The 9,483-nt window shown below is 43.2% G+C and overlaps 1 long non-coding RNA gene across 1 annotated transcript; it reads left to right on the forward strand.

Annotated features, from left to right (window-relative positions):
- The first annotated feature begins 602 nt into the window (after positions 1-602).
- Positions 603-5,886, forward strand: LOC136289478 (uncharacterized). Its single transcript, XR_010720847.1, has 2 exons — positions 603-747; positions 3,763-5,886. It is a non-coding gene; the product is annotated as an uncharacterized lncRNA (long non-coding RNA).
- Positions 5,887-9,483: the final 3,597 nt, after the last annotated feature.

Below are 9,483 nucleotides of genomic sequence, written 5' to 3' on the forward strand. Positions count from 1 at the left end.
AAGGGGCCAGAAAGCTGAGCAAGCACAGGGTGAGATGGGGTACAGTGGGGCTAAGCTGGAAGTGGGTGTTCTCTGCTGGGCCTGTGCTGCCTTTTGCCAGGACCTCTCTAAAACCAGGTGATTCCTCTTGCACCATGGGGGGTGGCAGCACAGGGCCAAGCCTTGCCCTTGCAAGCTGAAGGCTGGACACCTGGTCCCATTTGTTCAGTTAATAAGAGAAATTAAAAGTAACCCTTGGTCGACTGTTGAAAGTAGTGCTGAGAAACTGACACCAATCACTCCTGCACTTGACCCCTTCAGGGCAATTTATAAACACTGGCTAACTAATCCTCCCTGAGTGGCTGGGGGAAGGAGCAGGAATTTTTCACCCCTTCTCTCCCACCTCCATTTTGTACAGATTTGATGTGAGATAGGATCCTGTACCTGTTTTCTCCAGGTGACAGTGGCCAGGAGTGGGCCTGGCTGTGTTGGTGTGATGGGATGGGCCTCAGGATGTGGCCAAGCAGGACACAGGTGAGGACCACAACCTCGGCTCAGGAGAGAGATTTATAAGTAGCACACCACATTGCTCTTCTTTTTATAAACAATCGGAAGTGTCTTGATGCCAGATGCTCAGCTGGTGTAAATCAGCAGAGTACCACAGATTTATACCAGCTGGAGCGCTGGCCCCCGTGCCCCAGTGGGAAGGGGATAGGGGAAAGGGAGAGACACTGTTTCTGCTAACCGCTCTACCGACCTTCCTTCTGGGTAAATATCTCCATATGTTAGCAAATGCTAATTAAAACCAAAAGCGCAGACAAGCTCTCAGGATGTATGTGTAACAGGAGCACCCCAGGATCCTGCACTGCTGTAATTTTTCTCCTCCCACTGGATCTCACCTTTTATTTGGTGTTGCACCTCCTTGACTGGCATTTAACCTTGCTCCTGGTGCTCTTTGTTGGAGTTTCGCCATGCATACAATATTACTCTGATGGGTGTAGGACTGGTGTCTACAGACACCTGGGGGCAAGCCCAGGTGTTTCACTGGTCAAGAGGGAAGATATGTTTTGTTGCAGCATGCCTTGCAGTCACGTAAGTAACTGTGTTCATCAATCAGGAATTTTAAGGGAAGGGACTCTGGAAATGTCCTGTCTCTTTTGGCTCCCAGGTGACTACCACCCTCTCTGTGGACTGGGATAACTCTGAGCATGATCATTTCTAGGGGACAAAGGTATCATGGTTAATTAAAAAAAAAAAAAAAAAAAAAGTATGATTATCTGTAATACTCTAAAGATAATAATAAACACCACTTTGCCTTGAGGTGAAATGGAATTTTCAGAAGTGGGTCTTTGCAATACCTGTTTGTACAAGGGCTAGAGGATCTCCAGGGGAGGCTGTGCATCAGAGCTGACATGCTGGTATTAGAGTGACATTTTGAAAGTGATGGATAGGATTTAGTATCCAATCACTGTGCCGCCAATAATGGCAGTTGCACTGTTGTAAGGTGTAAGGATAAATATGTTACGTATTCTCAATGTGTCATACAGCCAAAACTTTTTGGGGAAAATTGAAGTATACATGATGAGTTTCTGGAGACACCCTAGGATTTCACAAGGGCATCCATGCATTAATTAGTAAATCACTGATGTGCTTTCTTTTACTCAAAAGCCTAAGGATTTATTAGGCTTTTTTAATTGTCACTGTTTGCACTTGGTAGTGCTGGCTTATGTGTTTGTGTTAGAAATAGACCCAGGAGACTTGCAACAATTTATGCTGCCGGTGTAACAGAGGTACATGTGCCCAAATATAATGTATGTCTTTATTTCTCAGTAATTGTGTCTTCCCACTGTATCTAAGTCAGAGGCAAAAATCTTGTTCATTTCTTGTGGGTCAGAGGTGGGTACAAAGCACTGTTTCCTCACCCCATCAAGCCAGCCTAGTATTTTTGCAGTAGTAGAAAGGCAATATATGCAAGAAAAAAAGTGTGACTTGTAAAGCTGCAGTCTAACATTTGGGCTGTGCATGAAATTAATGTAGTCTAGGTACCCTAAAAAATGGGCGAGAGAGAAGATCCTGAATATACTTGACTCACCCAGAAATGCCCAAAAGATGATACTCTGACTTCAGTGTGTTTTCTCATCAGTCTTCATAGCCTTTCAGTGTTGCTGAAGTATTTAGTTCAGATACATTTATGGAGATTGCCATCTATTACTCCAGGTCTAGCTAGCTTTTGTCTCAAGTGACACTTACTGCAAGCAAATTAGCACTGAAGCCAAATTTGTTTTGTTGTGATGCCTCTACAGCAAGTACAGCTTTTGTAAACATATGCTGCAAGAGAGGTAGGTTTTTTGCATCACTTTAGATCTCTTGAGAACTAAAGTGTTCAGGTGAATAACTGGTTGAGAGACAAAAGAAATACCATTAACTGAGAAGTATTCTCGCACTGTCTCTTCTTAGAAATTCATTATTTATAGTCTCTGTCACTTTTCTAGAAATTTTGGCTGAAAGTATACCACAGTAATTCTTCTTCTTTATGCTTAGTTGAACTCCATTTCATCCACACCATATGTAACTCAAATGGCTAGCAGTTCTGCTTTTGAATTTTTACATTCATAGGCAAGTGTCAGTGGAATTTTAAAAATATATTTTGTTTGTTTTTCATGAACATCTTCCAATTACTTGGTTCATTTTTGAAAATAATATAAGCCTAGTCGACAGCCCTGCCAAAACTCTTCCAGGAGCTGAAAGACCTATTGAAGATGCACACTTGCTGGTTCTTCCTTATTCTCCTGCATGGGCAGCATAGTCCAGTTTCTTTTTCTAACCTTCATTCTGTTGCTGAAGGGCTCTCTAATCTCCTTCATCACCTGCTGCTACATGTTCTGTAATATGGGTGTTCCTTGTTAAATCTCTGTGAAATACCATGGTCTATGAATAGTGTAACCTAACCTTTTTTGGCCCGTTGTACATAGTCTCTCTGCTGCTGTCAGCTGGATGGTTCATTAGCACACACATAGTACTTCCTTGGGCTGGTTAAAACCTACAAGAATTGTTTTTCACTACAGCATCTCACTTTGCCATAGACGCTAATTTTTCCTACTGTATTTATTTCAGTAGCACATCACAGGGCTGCAGATCAGCCCTCTGCCAGGATCAGTGAAATCTCTGGGTGTATTATTCCATACCCAGCCTCACCATTTCCATCCAGACTCCAAGGAGCTTCAGCATCGTTGTAAGGTAGATTGGGGTCTGACAGTAGGCAGATTACACCTAGTTTTGTATTTTGTCCAGTTTTGTTGGCCTCATGTTCCCAGAGCTGAGGGACTGACATTGGCCTTCCAGCTGAAATGTGTTACTGTTTTTTTGCTGTAGTTGCTTTGAATGCCCTGAAAGAAGAGATGTTGGAAAAGGGGAAAGATTCACATCACAGATACTGTCAGGCTCAACAAGTCTAAGCACCCAGGACTTAAAAAACACACCTACAAACACACTGGAAGTGATGCTAACATCAAACCAGTCAGGGGTACTATGCTAGCTTTGGGCTGCCACTGACTGTGCCACCCAATGATCTCTGACATGGGGGTAGAAATAGCCACCAAACTCTGTGCTCTCTGTTACTACAAGGTAGTAGATAATCCTGGCAGGAGATAAGCACTTCCCAAGATGCACCATGATCTGTGCAGCAGCACAGTCTGTTAGGCCCCATGTCAGCATTGATGCTGCACCAGTGTTGAAATACTGATGAGCTAACATATGCATTCTCTCCACACTGTGTCTCTCCAGGTTGTGTGCAAGATCTTGTTTTGGGATCCTACCTGCTGCTGAGCACTTCAACTACCACAGTGCTGGCACAAGTGGTGAAGAAAGGAGATTATTTGAAGCCAATAGCCTAAACCTAATCGATGGACAAAATCTTATTACTACATTGAGCTGTGACTGATAGAAATGGGCAGCAAAGGCTGATGTAGTCTTTGTCAACAAAATTTTGGTGGACAACTGGTAATGGACTTCACCCTAGGCTTGCATCCTAAGCCAATTGCTGTGCAGATAAAAGCAGCCCTTTCAAGCTGTTACATTGGCGTTTAAAAGCAAAACCGAGAAGGCTTCAATAGGGAACTTGATCTCTTGCAGTGTTTATTCTCACAAACCAAGAGCAGCAATTAATATCTCTTTCAGATGGTGAGAATCTCTTTCAGATGGTGAGAATAAACAGTCTTGTAGACATGCAGAGGAGATGGAAATGACACACGAATTTTAATTAACCTGCTTCTCCTCGGCTTTGCTGCATAGTACCGAAACATAGCTGTATGTATCCTTTGGTTACATACCCTGGCATCTTCCTGAGCTGCTGGCTTTAGTTGAAAGCAGGTGGTTTCACATGTGTACCTAAGATCTGTGTGTTTCTTGTGGGTTGATTACCACCATCCAGTTATCAATATGTGTCTGAGGCCTTGGTGCTTTTGCTCTGTCTGAATATGCCCTGGTATTTTGAAATATCCCTATTTTTAAACACAACCATGAGATCAAGAAATCTCTAAATGATGTCATTTGTTGTGATAATGTTGACCATTGCTCTGATTGCAGTCTCAAGCAGTGCTTAGTCTTCCCTGGATGCTTTGTATACGCTGATATAAAACAGTATGGCAGAAAATATGATGTCATCTGCAGCTGCCACGTGGCATTTCAAAAGAGAAGGCATTAACCCTTTCTAGAAGAATCTCTCCTGTGAAGGGCAGATGTCTTGGTTGAACAGCTTACTCAGCCTAACTATTCACATCTGTACCTGCTTGCCAACCCCACTTCTCACTGAGGTAAACTGGCACTGCTCCATGGAAGTTGGGGAAGCAGTAATTCTCACTGCTGGCAGCAGATGATTTTGACCTTTTTTCTTGGTCTGTGCTTTATTTTATCAACTTCATGTCCTTCAACATCTGGTCCCATAAAAGTATTGAGCCACAGCAATGGGATTTCTATAAATACATTTCATTCATAAGGAGATTGACAGCATTCAAGCTGCAAAGTGTTTCGGAGCCATGTGGGAGGAGGGAGGAACAAGGTGAAGGGGGAGGCAAGGTGTCTTATTTCCCCTCTCACCTCCTTCATCTCAAGCCCTGATGTCCTCCAGGATGTGTTTTTAGTGTTAATGGCAGAGGTGCTCCAAAGCAGCAGTAAATGTGGGCCCCAGATGTGCTAATTCAGTCTGGGCCAGGCAGGGGAAATGCATGCATTATCTCACTCACCAGGATGTAGCTCTGACAGTTTCAGTTTAGGCTAAATCTCTGCTCCTGTATTTCTGCCCTCAACCCCCTCCACAGGCCCTGGCTGGGCATCCTCCCTCTGGCTCTTTGACATGGTCACAGCTGGCCCCTTTCAGCTCTGAGCTGCGGGAGCATCTGTGACTCATCTGCCCCCTGAGCACTCCAAGCAGCCTTGAGCCAGGTCTGACCGGGGAGGAGACCAGGGGAGCTGGAATGTGAAGCAAGAGAGTGCACTGGTGTAGGCAGTTTTTAGCAGAGATGTGTCCTGCATTTAACCTGCTTGGAAGGTTGTGGAATTCAAAGCAAAAAAATTTTACCCCTTCCCATGTAGACAGATGGCCTCATGGGTGACTAGAGGTACCAAAAATGTCACTGTTTGGAAGGTGTAGGTATATATAACGTGTATCAGTGTCACAGGAGATGAGGAGGTTGCCCTCTCTTTTGTTCCGCAAAACACAGCCCTTGTGATCTGCAGCATGTGCTACTGTACTATTGATTTACTGCTTGATTATAATGACATTTCATAACACAAGTGTTATTAAAGACTTGTTAATCTTCCTTAAGGATCATATTCCTCAAAATGTTTGAGCAAAATGCTTTGCGTTTATCTTTAAGTATCTATTTAAATAAACTCAAATGACTTGCTGAATCAAGGTTTTAATTACCAGTTGCTTTCCTTAGAAGCTTGTGGCTTCTTTCGCATCCTTACAGGATTTCTGAGGTTTTACCCAAGCCCTGCTAGACTTCCAGTATTTTTGTCACCCCTTCCCTTGTATGTTTCTCTCAATCCCAATGCAGAGAGGACAAATACTTTCTGAAATATGCCTGACTCCAAGCTAAGTGGACTTTGCTGAGATTTGTAAGGGATGGAGGATTAACGACCGTCATTGTGAATTAGCACAGAAAATATTTTTCAGCACATAGGACATTGATGAATGAGTACTGTGTGCACCAGGCATGTGGCATTAAATATGTACATTGTGCCAGTGTCTAGAGGTGGCAAGAATCTTGTAGTCCTGATGTCCAGGGTAATTTGCCAACCTCAAGAACAAATGCAGTCCAGAGCAGACATTACATCTTCAGCAGCATGATCTAGTGAATTGTTTTGTGTTATTTTCCTGATGTGTGCTGGGGGACTTGTTTTAAATGACAATGCATCTTGAGATACGTCATGAGGGTATGCAATTTTTTCTGCTGTCACCATCTGTGAATACTTACTTGCAGAAAGAGGTGCAGAACTCAGGTTTTCTACCTGTAGTGCCCCATAACTGTGAGCAGCATCGAGTCTTAACAGCCTTACACAAAACTCTCTGTGTTACTGGAAATTCTCCTACAACCTAGTGCCATAAGGCACTGAGGCCTTGGCTGTGCATCTAGTCTTCGCAGTTTAACTTAGTTCAAAACCTGATTTTAGCCCATGTACAAACCTTGTAAGTGATCTTTTCTATTAAATCTAGTCCCACATTTAGATTAAGTCTGCAATATTCCAGACACAGGAGTGGAAGAACAGGCTGCCCAGAGATGTAGTGGAGGCACCATTCCTGGAGAAATTTAAAAGACATGTTGATGGGGTTCTTAAGGACAGGATTTAATGGTGGACTTGGCAGCTCTGGGTTAATGGTTGGATTTGATCTTAGAATATTTTCCAACATAAATGATTCTATCATTTTACAGAGCACATACCTTTAATTGTGATTTTAGCATTTTTAAGAACTGTAGAAAATTGCATGAGAAACTCTGAAAAAGGGTGAAGCCCCTCTTCTTGTAGTGTTTGAAATGGGCTTTCTGTCTTGAAATGTTCACAAAGTCTTTTCCTGTCAGAATCATATACTTCTTACAGAATATTAGTAGTAAAGTTAAGGAATAATAGTTGGTGAAAAGCATACAGGCATTTCTTATTTTTGCATGGCTCTCTTATGATGGTTTCTTATGATGGTTAACAAGAAATGACTGGCTTTTCATGGTCCTTAGGCAGTTTGTGTCTGTTTTCCTCTGGGGACATGAGAAACAGCGAAGGAAGGAAAAGCTACCTCATGTCTACCAGGATGAGAGCCTGCATGCCAGCCACAGCCCTACTGAAAGAGCTGAGAATGCTGGGGCTGTGCAGCCTGGAGACGAGAAGGTTTTGTGTAGACCCCATAACAACCTTCCAGTATTTGAAGTGGGTCTACAGAGAAGCCAAAGAAGGACTCTTTGTCAGGAACTGTAGTGCTAGGACAAGGACTAATGAGTACAAATTGAAAGAGGGGAAATTTAGGTTAGAAATTAGACAGAAATTCCTTACTGTGAGAAGGGTGAGATCCTGGAACTGGTTACCAGGTTGTGGATGCTCCAACCCTGGCAGTGTTCAACGCCAGGTTGGATATGGCCTAAAACATCATCTTAGTGGGAGGTGTCCCTGCCCATGGCAGGGAGGTTGAGACTAGATGATCTTTAAGGTCCCTTCCAATTCCTTAACATTCTGTGATTCTGTGTGTTCTACATTTACACCTTTGTGTTCAAATTTCACAAGCTGTTTTGTGAAATCTTGTCACCATGTTTGCTTCTGCCCATAACCAGATGTGGATTTTTTTAAAAATTATTTTTCATTATAGTTACAGTGATGTCAAAATGTATTTTTTTTCCATTGACAGAGGGGAGGAACTGGTTCTATTAAACCAGAACAAACCTGTTGTCTTTACATAAACAGGATTGCTTGAAAGCTTGAAACCTGGTGTTGGACTGATTTAACCTTCAGTGTAGAATTTCTCAGCCGAGTTAGGCTGGAGTAGCTTTATCAACAGGAACCCTGTACAGCCTCAAACCTGCCATAGTCAGGTTTGGTTGTGAAAAGGTGCAGTGTGTGCCAGTGTAGTGGTTTGAAAGCAAAACAAACGAGAGGCTCCAAGTCAGAGATACAATTTAATAGGAAGAAAGGAAAGAAAGTAAAATAAAATAGATGCAATAATACAAAAGACCACTGAGAGAGTCAGAATACTACCTGAGCAGAGTGATGGAAGCAGTCCAGATGAGGTGGTCTTCCTGAAGCAGTGATCCTGTAGAAAGGTCAGGTAGCTCTGGTCCTCTGGGAATCCAGTGGGTGAGGGCCCCCTGTACTGTCCCAAACCCCAGATTGTATCCAGGTGAGAATGCTTGGTTCCTCCCCCTGGGCGGAGCATCTCACAATGGGATGATGAGTCATGCAGGGGGTCCTTGATGGCCCATTAAACAGAGATAGCTCCTGGAGGGAGTTATCTGTGAGTCATGGGCAAGGCATCTGATGGGCCATTAACAGAAGATAATGGCCCAGAGGGAGGGAGTCTGGGAAAACACTGCCTCACCTGGATTCAACAGTTCATGAAGATGGTGATAGAATACTTTGTGCACATCCTATACTACAACCAGGAAAGCCAGCAATGCCCCTGCAGTGGCTTAAGAGCAAGCAGCCCAATTACATTAGGACTAGTTGTGAATGGAAGAGGCCTGTGAAGGAGAGGAGAACCACAAGGAGGGCAAGAGACTATTCATGGTGCTAAAATGAAGTGCATTGCGTTGGGCTGTAAATTGTGAAGCCAGAAGTGGGTACCACAGAACCTGCAGGTGCAGGCAGTGGCAGATCGCATTGCTGTGCTTTATTAGTACCCTTAACTTGCCATTAATTTAGCAGGGCAGTCAGAATAGCCACAGGGAGTTTTTACTGCTTCTGGGTAGCAGAGGTTTGAACATCTGTCATATTTAAGCAAGGGAATTCCTCCTGTTAACTTCCACTGGTGGAAACTTCCTGATGAGCGAGTTTGCTCTTTTGCATGCTTAACTTTCAGGGTTTGGAAATCAAACACTCCCTTTCCTCTGAGTTTCTTTCTGTCTCACAGTGCCAACATCGAAATATTTAATTCCCCACCACAGGGTGTTTTTTGATGTTGTCGCTGATGATTGTTTTCATTTTTGGTGTTTTCTTTTATGGTTTTGAGTCAGCTGTCTTAAAAGAGGGAGGTTTGACCATCTGGTTCTGGGAACACTCAGCATCTAACAGTCATGGCTGGTTTGCACATCATCCCAGGCCGGGTTAAAATAAACACAACCATCGTTCTTGGAAAATAAGATGCACCAGGTGTTAAACAACCTCTGTGAGCTCTGAGGAGGGAGGATGAAATTTATGCAGCACTTGAGAGAGACCTAGGGATTAATGGAGGTGTGTTATAAAATGAAATTCTAGTTTCCTTTGCGTCTGATGCCTTATTTTGAAAGGGAAAGGGTGGAAGAAATA

This window comes from Chamaea fasciata, unplaced genomic scaffold, assembly GCF_029207755.1.
Source record: "Chamaea fasciata isolate MVZ Bird 193981 ecotype frontalis unplaced genomic scaffold, bChaFas1.0.hap1 SCAF_1, whole genome shotgun sequence".
Lineage (NCBI taxonomy): Eukaryota > Metazoa > Chordata > Aves > Passeriformes > Sylviidae > Chamaea > Chamaea fasciata.